Raw genomic sequence first — 14908 nt, 5'->3', positions numbered from 1 at the left:
TATATACACACACATGTAAAATTTAAAAAAAAAAACCTGTTATTCAAGGACATGCTGTACTCTGATGTGAAAAAAAAAGTTTGGGGTTTTATCTCACACCATATGCAAAAATAACTTAAACAGATCAAAGATCTAAATGTAAGAGGGATGATTACAAACTATCAGAAGAAAGGATGAGGTAAACCTCAGATTTGGTAATGGATTCTTAGAAATGACTCCAAAAGTATAAGCAATTTTTAAATAAAAAAAATAAAAAGGTAGATAAATTGAAAATCGAAATTAAAAAATTTTCAAAGAACACCAAGAAAGTGAAAAGTCAATATATAGAATGGGAGAAAATATTTCTAAATCATGTATCTAATAAGGGAACTGTATCTAGAATATATAAATAAATCTTGCAAGCCAGTAATTGAAAGAAAAATAACCCAATATAGAAATAGCTAAAGCATCTGAATATGATTTTTTATATATCTTTCTATAGGAGATATATAAATGGTCAATGTGTACATAAAAAATACTCAACATCATTAGTTGTCAGGGACATGTAAATCAAAGTCACAGTAAGGTAGCACTTCCCACCCACTAGGAAGGCTATAACCAAAAACAAATTTGGGCAAGTTTGGTCAAGGTTGTAGAAAAAACGGAACCCTCATACTCAAGTAGTGGGAATGCAAAATAGTACAACCTTTAGTTTTGTTTGAGAGCTCTTCAGAAATAAACATAGAGTCACCATTTGACCAGCTATTTCATGCCTGTGGATGTATTCAAGAGAAAAGAAAACATAGGTCCACGCAAAAACTTGTATTAAATGTTTATAGCAGCATTATAATTTTTAAAAAGTGGAAATTGCTATTATCTGATGAATGCACAAATAAAATCTGGCAAAACCATTCAATGAATTCAGTAGACTATTATTAACCAATTAAAAAAAATAAAGAACATATATATGCTACAACAGATAAACCTTGAAAATATGCTAAATGACAGAAGCCAGTCATAAAGAACATACATTAAATGATTCTATTGATGTGAAATGTCCAGCATGGCAAGTATGCAGAGATAGAAAATAGATTAGTGATTAATTAGGGTTTAGTGATTTGGGGTAATAACTAAAGAGTGTAGCTTTTCTTTTTGAGGTAATGAAATGTTCTTAAAATGACCATGGTGATGATGATTGTACAACTTTGTGAGTATACTAGAAATGTTTAAGCGGGTCAATTGTATGGTGTGTGAATTATATCTTGGTAAAGCTGTTATGTACACTTACTAAAGAATTGGTACAGAAAATGTTTCTTACAAGCTCAGAGGGTGATCAATAAACAGAGTGTTTTATAAGAGAACTAATACAAAACAGGTCTTAGTTTGTGGCCCTTAGGATGGTTGACTAGTCTCCCTTTTAAAGCAGAGCTTCCTTTCATGTGCCTGTGTTGAAAAATTAAGAGCGTAACATTTGTATTTGTTCCATCCACTGCTCTCAAACTACCTAGATTGATTATTCTCTCATAGATAAAAAAAAAAGTGATATTCCAATTTCTTGTTAGTAAAACAATAAGAGGTTTATTATATTAGACTAACATGATAAAATAACATAACGGAGTACTTGCACGGCAGAGATAGGTAATTCTTCTGGGGTTGAATAGTTTCTCAGGCTCTCCTAACTGGTCTCAGTTGTAAGTCAATGTTGTCCAGCTTACAGAGTTCATGTAACAAAGAAAAATTAAAGGTAAATGTACATTTGGAACAACACAGATCTCAACCATGAAAACAAAAATGCTTTTCAGATTTCAATAAGCAAGGTGAGCTGTTAATAAATTAACTCCAAAATCTCAATGGTCTAACTTAACAAAGTTAATTTTACATTCATATTAACGGTCTAATGTGACCTGGGGGGTTGTTCCACATAGAGTTAGTGCAAAGTCCACCATCTTGTAGCAACTCCATCTGGAACACATAGTTCACATTGTCCAGGTAAAAGAGAGCATAGATGTGGTATACCAGCTCTTACATGCTTATTCCAATAGCACAATAGCCAGATCTAATGACATGTTCCCCTCCTAGCTATAATAGAGGCTGAGGAATGTAGAGCAGTGAATAGAATATGTGCTGAGCAATACTGTCTGTCATCAACCTCTATAGCTAAATCACGAATTACTGGGAGTAGGAAAACTAACACAATTGTAGAGTATGCTCTCAGTAGGTAATTCATTGTCAAATTATATAGTTCAAGGGGGCATCACAAAAGAAATGGCTACTGAAGTCTCTAGAGAATGGCACAATGCTTTTTCAGATATGGCAGCATTTTGTCCTGGAGAGGGCTGACTAAGTGAAATCTGCAACTGAGACTGAGATATCACTGAGAGAATTTAGCTCTTAGAAGGAACAATTGTGAATTAGCTTCAGAGTTAGAGATGGGTAGAGCTCAAGGACTGTCATGCTTTTGTTCACCTGTTTCTACTCTTCCATAGCATATTTTTGACCAAACTCCTATACAAAGCCAAGTGGGCCTATGATAAGATAACCATAAGCTTTTAAGATTCTTGTATGGGATTAAATCTTGTCTTTGGCTTAATTAACACTATGTTCTCATTAAATAATTTATATAAACAATTTTCCAATTGCACCCTTTTAATTTGTGTTTAATTTTATTTTCTGTTGTAATTCAATATATCAAAAATATATATTTAGGTGTTTGAAATTTCAAACATTTTTCCTATGTTTTTGCCAAAGAAAATGGTCTGAAAGAGAAAATACTCCTATAATTGCTTCTGTGAATGAAAATTTAAAGATAATCTTCAAAAACGTTTTATTTTGTGTGTGTTTATGTGTGCTCATGTATGTCCATACACATACCTGAAAACAGTTGTTCTTGGCCTAAATTGTTCTGCTTTGTTTAAGGTTAAAACAGCTGTGAGTGACCTAGCATGACAGTGTTTGCAAAGCCTTGGCCCTGAAGATTTTTCATTTCATATATCATTTACAACTGGCCTGAGTGATCGCATGTATTTGGGACCTATATTCATTCATCACAGGAAGTTAAAGAATATATTTATCTATTAAAAAATATCCAGACCAATCATGCATTCATTGCCTCTTCTTTTCCATTTCACCTCATTAAATTGTTATCTAACTGGAAAAAGAAAGCCCAAGGCTCCCCCCAAGATACCTTAAATCAAATTTGAGGTTTAAGTACTGCCACTTGTTTATATGAAGAAATTCATCTCTCTCCTGCATTCTTATTTGCTACATCAAAACGATTACTGGGAGAAAAGAAAAAGAGACTGAGAGAGAAATGTCATCAGACCATTCTCTAATCAAATACTCCTGCGTCTTCAGTTCCACAGTCTAAGATGAGTTCTTTTCCGAGTCAACAACCTAGGACCACCATGACTAAAGGATCTATCTTTTTCTGTATGACCAAAAAGTTTTTAGACCAAAAACAAATTTGAGGAATGGTGTGGAATTAATACTTATTAGCAAAGAGAAGCTTGAAGCTTCTCGACTCACTAAGACAGACTATTATTCATTCTACCGATGATTTATGTGTACAGTGAAAAGTAAAAATGTTTGGCTCCTGACATAATATAAATGATTTAGTTAAGAAAAGGCACCATAATTCTTTGGGCTATTCAAAAATTAGAAAGGCTGGTAGAATTTATTGTGGCACAATTTATGAAATTTTGTACTATTTTCTCCCCCTTATACTTGGATCCACTAAGGAACACAAATATATGCTTTTGACCCAATATTTGAATGTACCCTAGAAGTATCTGCCTCACTTTCAACATTGAGAATCATTGTTCTGGAAATCTCTACCTACTGATAAGATTTTGTTAAGCTTTACTTTACTATACCTTATATTATGAAATATGTATTTATATTTTTAAATATTTTCTATACTTCCATATATTTACATGTAAATAATTAACATTTACATAAAATATACTATTAGCAAGCACCATTATATACCACATATGTTAATTTATTTAATCCTCAGGAAAACCCTATAATGTAGGTACTCATAGGAACTCCATTCATCAAAGAGGAGACTAAGACTCAAAGAGGTTATGAGATGGGCTCAAATTCACATGGCTTAGACTTAGCAAAGCCAGAATTTGGACCCAAGGATTTTATCTTCAGAATTTGTACTTCTAAGTATTGTACTATGCTGTTTATAGTAAAATTATGTGTACTTTATTTCAACAGATGCTGGTAATTATAATTCCCTTTTCAGAATATCCTCTACCTCTCATACCTACACACACACACAGAACTTTGATAACATATCTTATAGTATCTTAACCTACAAAATCCCTCCTTTCTATGGTAATAGCGCTCCTGGTATTTTTAAGGATCACATTGAAATTCAATGGTCTACGTACTTGCCTTTTTCTACCAAAATTGTGAGCTCTTTTAGGTCAAGGAAAGTATTTTATTTTCAGTAAATTCACAGTATATAGCAGAGAGACTCAAATAAAATTCACCCTCAATCACTATTTGTTGAATGAATTAAGTCAACTTTCCAAATTTGACATAAGACATATATCTCACCAACATTCATGTACTAAGAGCAGAAACTATGAATCAAAAATTGATTTTGAACTGTCGTCAACAAATACAGCTGAGTAAAAACTTATGAAAACTCTTCCCTCTATAAAAGCAATGAGAAAAATGGCAAAAATTGTCAAAGTCAAGTTTTCAGAACTTCTGAAATTAACCAGAGACTTCAGGAGAATGTTTCAAAGGAAAGCAATAAAGGGGACATTTATTCAAGAAAATTGGCTGAATCTTGTTAGAAACAGTGATCTTTGTAGTTTTTTGTTTCCCTATCCATTTTATATTCACCTTCCGGCTCCATGATAGCCTTGAAGAATAGCAGCTCACATTCACAGTGAAAACCAGGAGCCTGGAAGCCATTGAGGAGAGGAAGAAAGAACAGAGTTGGAGTTCTTTGAAAGCCTCATTTCCAGAGAATTACCATTATCGGATCTACCTGGTGCTTCCATGGAAGGTGCTACTCTCAAAGCTCTTTTAATTTACTAGACTTTGAGCTCTCTAAGTGTGAAAATCTTTTCCCCGGGAATGAGTTTCTAAAAACATTTACAGTTATTGTTTAACCTGGGAGTAGTTGGAGAAAATGTATAATAGCTAGTGCAAATAATAACTTTACCAAAGAAAATGCTGAAGATTGAGATATTTATGAAGATTTTAAAAAACTCCAAGATAACTTTGGAAATCTAAAAATCCACAAGCACACGTAAAGCTGAGAAGGTCTTAAAATCTCATCTCTGGCTGTCCTCAAGGCACTGTGCAAGGAGAAAGTTAAGGCTAAACAGACTTGTAAATTGCTGGTTTTATTCTTGAAGATGTATCTGAACAAAAAAACAAACAAATAAATAAACAAAAGCAGTTTTTTGGCAAAGATTAATTTCCTTAATTCTGGGAATTTAAGAAAATCTCTGTCTAGTAATTAGCTGGTTAATAAGTTGAATGGAAACTTCAGCAGGGTACAAAGACTTTATACAATTAAGTCAGAAGACAACTAATAGAAACTGGACCTGAAAAAATCCAGATGTTAGACTTACTAGACAAAGATTTTCAACCAGTTATTTTAAATCTGTTCACAGAATTAAGAAATCTACGTCAATAAGTAATGTATGAGAACAATGTTTTACCGAATAATGGTATCAAAAACATTATAGAAAATGTAAATAATGACATAAGAGAAATTCTGGATTTGAAATATCTGAAATGGAAAATTTGATAGTGAGAATAAAGAACAGATTTGTACTGGCAGAAGAAAGCATCACTGAACTTGAAAATAGATCAATTATGATTGTCTTGTTTGAGTAACAGAAATAAAAAAAATAAAAAAGAATAAAGAGAGCTTCAGATGCATGTGGGGTAATATTAAGCATACTGACATATTCATAATGGCAATCTCAGAAGAAGAGAAATAAAGGAAAATAGCACAAGTAATATTGTTTAAATAATGGCTGAAACCTTGTCAAACTGATAAAAACATTAATCTGTACATGCAAGAGTCGTCAATAAAATCTAAGTAGGTAAACTCCAAGAGATCCATACCTAAAAACAACATAATCAAACTGTTGAAAGCCAATCACAAAAAATTATGAAAGCAGCAAAAATTATGTGTAAGAGATACTCAATATGGTAAGCAGCTGATTTCTCATCAGAAATCATGTAGGACAGGAAGCAGTGGGATAGCATATTTAAAGTTCTAAAAAAGATTGCCAACTAATAATCTCATATTCAGCAAAAAATCCTTCAAATATATCATGGTTGTAAACACCTACTTTAAAAAAGGAGAAATATCTCAATCGATAACTAATCTTCCACTTTAAGAAACTAGAAAAAGAAATTCAAACTAAATCCAGAGCAGAGTGAAGAGTATTATAAAGATTAGAGTGAAAACAAATAAAATAGAGAATATAAAAATATAGAGAAAAATAATGAATGAAAAAGTACAGAGAGAACACTCTACTAAATTTAGGAAAGAAAGGGACATCATCATTACCAACCTTACAGAAATAAAAGGGATTGTATGTGAATACTGTGATCGATTGCATGTCAACAAATTAAATAACATAGATGTAATAGACAAATTGTCAAAAAGATACAAACTACCAAAAGTGACTCAAGAGGAAATAGACTATTGGTGTAGATCTGTAACAAGCCAAATTATTTAATTAGTAATCAAAAACTACCTACAAAGAAAAGCCCAGGTCCATATAACTCACCGGTGAATTTGATCAAATGTTGGAAGAACAGCATTCTATACAAAGTCTTTCAAAACACAAAAGAGGATGAAACACTTCCCAACTCATTCTATGAAGCCAGCTTTATCTTGATACTAGAGCCAGACAAACACATCGTTAAAAGTATACAACAGACTTACAAATTTAGAGGCAAAAATCCTCTATTAAATCCTGGCAAGTCAAATTCAGAAAAAAATGTAAGAACAACTTTATTCCATAACCATGTGTAATTCATCCCAGGGGAGCAAATTGCTTCAACACATGAAACTCAATCAATAATATACACTATAGTAATAGATTATGAGATAAAAATTACATGATTATCTCAATCTATTGAGATAAAACATTAAATAAAATTGAATGCCATTTAAAAATAAAAAAAAATACTAGTTAAGAATAGAAATGAAATTCTTCAATTTAATAAATGGCATATATGAAAAACTCACAGCTAGTACTATATTTAATACTAAAAGACTGAAAGTCTCTGTAAGTTCAGGAATAATACAAGAATGTTTAGTCTCATCAATTTTATTCAACATTGAACTAGTAGTTCTAGCCAAGGCAATTAGTCAAGGAAAATAAATAAAAGGTATCCAGGTTGGAAAGGAATAAATGGAGCTATTTTCACCTGCATATGATGTGATCTTCTTTTTAGAAAATTCTAAGGAACACACACAAACACACAATTACCAGTAATAAATGAGTTAATGAAGGTGATATGATATATAATCAAGATATAAAAATCAAATACATTTCTATATTCTTGCAATGAACTTCTCGAACATGAAATTCTGAAAATAATTCCATTTACAGTAACATAGAAAGAAATAAAATACTTAAGAATGTATTTAACAAAAGAAGTGTATGACTTATACATTAAAATAATGTATAATACATTAAATACATTAATACATTAAAATAATTTATTCAGTAAAATAAATTAAAGAATGAAATAAATGGGAAGGCATACCGTATTCCTAGATTGAAAGGCATAATATTGTTAGAATTTCAATAACGTGAAGAATAAGGTTCATATTAAATGCAATCTCTCTTGCAATTATTAAAATCCCAACAGGCTTTCTTTAGAAACTTACCATTTGATTCTAAAATTTGAGTGGAAAGCAAGAGGTCACATGAATAGCAAAAACAATCTTGAATAAGAGGAACAAATTTGGAGGAGTCATACTTCTTGAAATCAAAACAATACAAAGAGACAATAATCAAGACCACATGGTAATGGCAAATGAGATATATATAAATCAATAAAATAGAATTTAGAGTACAGAAATAAAACCACATTATTTTCAATTGATTTTTAACAAAAAGACCAAGATAACTTAATGAGAAAATATAGTATTTTTAACAAATGGTGCTGGGATTTCTAAAGATCCTGATGGAAGAGAATAAAATTGAACTTCCTCCTTCATGGCTTACATAAAAATTAACTTCAAATAATTAAATGTAATGGCTAAATACAATAATTAAATGTAAGAGCTAAAACTATAAAATTCTTAGAAAAAATCTAGATAAACTTATGAGATATTGGATTAGTCAGTCAGTGGTTTCTTCAATATGATATCTAAAGCAAAAGCAATCAAAGAAAAATAAACTGGACTTTATTAAAATTAAAAATTTTTATACTGCAAAGGAAACTATCAAAAAAGTGAAAAGATAACCCCAAGAGTGGAACAAAATGTTTGTAAATCATAATCATAATGGTCTAGTATCCAGAATATCTAAAGAACTCTTACAATTTGACAATAAATGGACCATAATCCAGTTGATGGTTATCAGCAAAATGAAGATGGGTAAGATTATTTCAAAACTGTCTCTCTTAATGGTATTTGTGACTAGACTGTGATATACATCCAGACAATTGTCTCAAAACATCCTTTTTCTCAGATTTGAAACGTATTTACTCAAAATTTGAACACCCAAAACACACATTTTCTTGAAGTGAGCTATCAAAGGACATTTTGGTTGTTTCTATATCTTGCCTACTGTGAATAATGCTACAACGAACATAGTGGTACATATACCTTTACAAATAAATGTTTTCAAAATTTCAGGTAGATGCCCAGAAGTTGTTAAATGATAGTTCTATTCTTAATTTAATGAATAACTTTCATACTGTTTTACAGAGTGGCTGTAACAATTTAAATTCTTGTTAGCAGTGTATCAGGTTTCCTTTTTTTTCCCACAATCTCTCTAATATATTATTATTTATCTTGTTGTTGATAAACATTCTAACAAGTGTGAGGTAGTATCTCATTGTGGTTTTGATTTGCATTTTCTGCATTACAAAATCATTTACTTGAAACATAATTTTATTAACCAATGTCACACCAATAAATTTAATACAATTTAAAAAAATTTAAAAAGGAAGTCAATTGTCTCTTTATCTAGAAATAATTCAAAGAGTCCCTTTGGACTCAGATGGTAACTCTGAAGTTTTTAAATTTGAAAATCTGGCATGGATCACTTTGGAAAATTTGGTCTGATGTCTCTTTTGGGTTCATTTCTATAGAGAAACTCTTGACTCTCCTTTTGTTTTCTTCTTGCAGGCCTTATCCTTATTTCAGGACACTCCCACCTTGATGGCAATTCTTTGGAACTGCAGTAACTTGAAGTATGCTTCTAGGAAGGTTGTTCACATTGCTTGCCTCCTTCCCTCCTAAGTCTTTCTCAATGTGTTTTCCTATGGTTTTGTCTGGGGGTTGGGGTGAGGAGGAAGGTTGAGATGGAGATGGACTGGTGCTGTGACCTGGGGGCATTTTGTTCCAGTGCACTCAGAGTATCTACTAGCTTCACATAATGGTCGGGAGAGCCGGAGAGACTCTAAGGTGATAAGTCCCTAATAAATGGGTTATGAGATATCAGGAAAAGAGAAGTGAGAGAGAATGAGGCAAAGTAGACCTGATTTTTTTTTAGGGGATACAGACTCAAGAGAGAAGGTGGTCTTCTGAAGGCCCATTAGATTATCTGCAAAGCTTCCATTCAGAGTCATCCTCTTGGCTGCTGCTGAGTTGAAATCACCATTTTAGCTCTGAAGTCATCAAGGTGAGGTAGTTCATTTCTTCAAAACTTTAATCACTGTAACTTATACCTCTCTTTGTAATAGTTTATAAGACATTAAATGAAAGTAGCTAAATGTTTTGAAAGAATAAGACACAGTACAACTATATACAGTAGTCTTCCATTATTCACAGTTTCACTTGCCATAGTTTCAATTACCTCTGGTCAACTGCAGCACAAAAATATTAAATAAAAAATTCCAGAAATGTAACTCATAAGTTTTAAATTGTGCACCAGTCTGAATAACATGATTAATCTCACGCTGTCCTGTTCCATCTCACACTGGACATGAATCATCCCTTTGTCCTGAATATCCAGGCTGTATATATACTACCCTCCTATTAGTCACTTAGTAGATGTCTTAGTTATCAGATTGATTGTCAAGGTATCACAGTGCTTGTGTTCAAGTAATCCTCACAGTAGCATGTTACACCACAATGCCTATGTTATTTACCACACTTCATCTAATCACATAGGCATTGTATCTTCTCACATCATTACAAGAAAAAGAATGGTTAGTATAGTAAGGTATTTTGAGAGATTACATTCATATAACTTTTATTATAGTATACGGTTATAATTGTTCAATTTTATTATTAGTTACGCTATTAATCTCTTACAGTGCCTAATTTATAAATTAAAATTTACCATAAGTGTGTATGGCTAAGAAAAAACAGTATATATAGGATATACACACACACAAGCACACACACACACACACATATCTGTGGTTTTAGGGTATATACATACACATATATATCTGTGGTTTCAGGCATCCACTATGGGTCTTGGAACATATTCCCTGTGAATAAGGCATCTACTATGCACACACATGAAGGCCAAAAGACAGTGTAGGGCCGAGTGTGGCTACACCCTTGGAGTTCATTAATTTGAAGCACAGGTTTCAGGTAAATTGGGAGTATATTCAGGTCTTGGAAATATAAACTATATTTTATAGGGGAAATAAGGCATACTGATTATTTGTTAAAAAATTGCATCCTTCTTCAAAATCTGGCCTAAATTCAATGTTGTCTACTAAAACAAATGTCAAACACAATGAGTTTACAAGGGGAGTCAAATATAAAATCAGTTCTTTAAGGATAAAGGCATGGCTGTTGGCCAAACAACTCTGCTTTGTAAAAATTATGCTCAAGATGAATTTTGTCTATATAAATTCTCCGCTCCCCGCCCTCTCTCTCTGATGTGTCCCAAATGATTATAGGCAACTCTCTCAACCTTTTATTTTTGCATTTCTCCATTAGTGGAAATGTTGGAGTTTAATAATTGTACTTTTAAAGCTCTTTTCAGTTCTAAAATTCTGTACTTACTAAAATAATTAGGCGTTGGTCCATTTTTCCAATAACCCAAATTTGAATAGAAAAAAGCTAATGAGTAGATGTACCAGTCTGATAACAATCTAAATATACTCAGTTTTAATTCCAAAAGTTTTCATATTAGATATTAGGAGATTTGGCTATTTTAATAAAAATTAAAGAGAAATAATGGAATTTATCTCTATTTTTACAATATGTTTTCTTTGAATTTTTTCAATGACTTTTCTTATTTTTCCATACAAAAGAAAACTAACCATTTAGGAAAACTATTTCACTATCTCACCAAAAAAAAAAAAAAAAAAAAAAAAAAAAAAAAAAAAAAAAAAGGGGGTTTACTGTTTTTCACAGATTTCTTCTGGAAGCAGAATTTCATATCAAATCTATTATCCACTTTGATGTAAGTAAACAAATACATCATTAATTATTGTCAAGCATTTATAGTTGGTTATTACAAAAGGTAATGTAAGGAACACCCAGGGGTAGTAAAAGACACCCTTGCCTTGAAAGTGCTAAAGATCCATTTGGAGAGAGAAAACGTATATATGTTCATGAAAAATAGCAAACAGTATATCACCTGAAGAGAGATAATAAGCCCCATACAAGCACAAAGAAACAAGACACACAAAAAAGGGGGATAAGGCACCCTGGATCTAGTTGTCCCTGGTCCCAGGCTTTCTCAGCAATTCTCTAAAAGCAATTATAGAGACCAAACTATTTTGCACCAGTTTGAAAAATCCTCTGAAATCTCTAACTTCCCTTCTCCTTCATCGCCTTCAACGACAATAACGACGATGAATTATATCTCTCCAGAGCTTCAAACATTGTTGACAGAGGGTTATAGAAGTAGCAGAAGACCTTCCTCGAGGGAGATGCTGTGACTGAGATTAGGGCTGCAGCTGCCCTCCTGCCCCAGCACCAGCATTAATTACAGCGGAGGGGCGTGGTCTGAGTAGAACATCTGACAGCTTTCTGACAGGCAAACTCTTTTTTCCGAAGAAATCAAATTGAAAGACAAAAACTCACTTATCCAAAAAAAAAAAAAAAAAAAAGTTTGATTGCTCTCAGCCTGGGGAAAACAAAAAGTCTATACAGGTAGGAAGTGTCTTCCTTCCTTCCTTCCTTCCTTCCTTCCTTCCTTCCTTCCTTCCTTCCTTCCTTCCTTCCTTCCTTCCTTCCTCTTTCTTTTCCTTCTCTCTCTCCTTTCTTTTCTCCTCTCTCCCTCCCTTCCTTTTTTTAATTTAAAAGTTTCTCAGTGATCCATAGGTAGAGAATAAAAGGAAGCGTTTTTAGGCATTTTAACATTTCAGACAAACCAGCCTCTCTTAGGGCCCAAGTGCCTTCCTCAGCTTTTCATAGAGCCAGTTGAAAAACAAAGGTAAAGAAAATTGAATGTTTTGGAGGTCAGCAAGGACTGTCAGGGAGGCATGAAGACATCAGGGGCTTTTTAAATGCATTCCTGAAAGCCAGGAGCTCCTTCCCTCACAGAAGGCCATAAAGCTCTTTGAATTCAATGGGAAAAGAAACTGTTATTTCAAAAATAAACTTTGAAGTTGTTTAAAGATGAAAGAGGAGACTTGCCTCTGAGCCTTTGCTGAAGCAGTAGGGTGGGACTACCAGTATTTTGAAATATGCTTCCGAGAACCTTATTAGAATTTAAAAGGACTCTGCAAACAGATCCCCTATAGCTCTGTCCTACTGAAAGTATGTGACAGGATTTTAAGAGCATAACCGAGGCTGAGGCTAAGGATGATTCACACTACTATCAAGATCTTGTTGTTTGATTATACAAACTTATTTCTCATTCAGTTTGAGAAGATAAAAAAAATTATTTCAGAAACTCACCTGTGAACTTTATTTTCTTGATCTGTTTTAATTTTAGAGGAAAAGAAGAGAGTCGCATTGCATTTAGCATGACAGTATTACACCTAGGCATTACAATTTTCTCTTTGACAGTCCTTTGGTATCAAATGGAACTAATCTAACTTAAAAAATTACAAATAGAAAACTATGCTTTTTGTGATAAATTACTTGAGAAATCATAAAAAAGTTATATGTTTTTATTAATTGAGCACTTTCTCTCTCTCTACACACACACACACGTATACACATATATATTTCCTTCTCATATAATCTTCAAAGGTAGATATCATGAACACTATTACACAGATGAAAAAATTGAGACGCAACAAGATCAAGCAATTTCTTCCAATATATTCAGCTGTAAACAGTGAAGCTAGGATTTTAATCCAGAATAACAAGTGCATGCTGTTTCCATTTACCCTTAACTTTCATAATAATAATAGCAGATTAAAGATTGGAAACTGTCACTATACACCTTCATCTTTAGTCAATGTTCTAACCTTTAAAAATGCTAAACCAGTCCAAGCATTAAGTATTATCAGGTACAGAACTGAAATTTTAGCATTTCCCACCACTTTAGACATTACTACATGATACTAACATGAGCTTTTAGGGAGAGAGTGGATTGTGTTGATTGAGCCACAGAAATAAGACATTAGGATCAACTGGGTATTTGGTATATTGTTAGCAAACTCTTTGGGTAACTGATTTTCTTTTTTCTTTTTGCTTAGACTTAACGATATTTAAGTACGTTTGTAGAATGTGCCAAAAACTTTTGAAATATTTTCCAACATATATTCTCTTCTCTGTAATTTGGATTTTAGCCCTGCAGCTCTTTACTAGGACATGTCCATGAGGTCAGATTAGGGGGGAAAAACCTATGTCCTAAGTCAAAGAGTCTAAGACAGGAAGTTAGAAGGCAAAAGGTCAGATACGAGTGGTTGAGCTTACAAACTTGGAGGATTGAAAACCAGAAATGGGTTAAAAACAACTTATGAATTCTGAAGAAGCCATAGAGAAGGACTTTCCTTTGTTTCTCAGTGCTCATCTTAGAGGAAGTCCAAAAACCTGAGGGAAGCGTTGTCTTCGACATGGTGCAGAAACTAACTACAAGCTTCTGACCAAAAGGAGATATAAAATGATTTGAGGGAGATATGAAGGAAGATGGACCCACAGGAGACTTTCCAGAGATCAGCCCCGAAAATAGAAAGCAGCAGAGAGTTCTTGAACTCTAAATGTCACTTGTGGCCTGGAGCATCAGTTTACTGTTGAAGGTCTCTGGTTGGAATAAGAAGGTTGTGCGGGACGTGGACCTTAGGACTGGAGGATATGACAGATAGCATCGATTTCAGAGGTATGTGCAGTATAATTTGCAAATGATCCGGGAGTCGCAAGATACACAACTCAGGTCAGACAGTGACTAAAGAGGTCGAGGTACATATTCTAGGAGGTAAAAATTGAAAGAACAGCACATAGATCAAAAACATATAACTTCATCTCTCTATAACATGAGGATTGATAATATTAATCTTCATTCTACTTCCTGCCCCACAGTTTACTCATAATGTATTTTAATTTTATTACATAGATATGTATCTATATAAGTGAGTTAGCGTAAGTGAAGCAATACTACCACTTATGTAATAATATGCAGTCTGTAAAATGATGTTATACGTGTAAATTAAGTGTGGAACTTTACTTTTTTGAGAGTGGGACCAATACCCTCACTTCAGTAGTTACCTAAAATGCCATTCTTGCGCCCTCACATGCTTTGATTGCCGAACACTCACCCTACCCTCTTCAATTGTGTTGCTCCCATCAATTTGCTTAAGAATCTCTGTGTGTCCATCAATGTCTAGGATG

Source organism: Rousettus aegyptiacus, unplaced genomic scaffold (assembly GCF_014176215.1).
Source record: "Rousettus aegyptiacus isolate mRouAeg1 unplaced genomic scaffold, mRouAeg1.p scaffold_m13_p_2, whole genome shotgun sequence".
Classification (NCBI taxonomy): domain Eukaryota; kingdom Metazoa; phylum Chordata; class Mammalia; order Chiroptera; family Pteropodidae; genus Rousettus; species Rousettus aegyptiacus.
Note: the sequence above shows the minus strand (reverse complement) of the source record.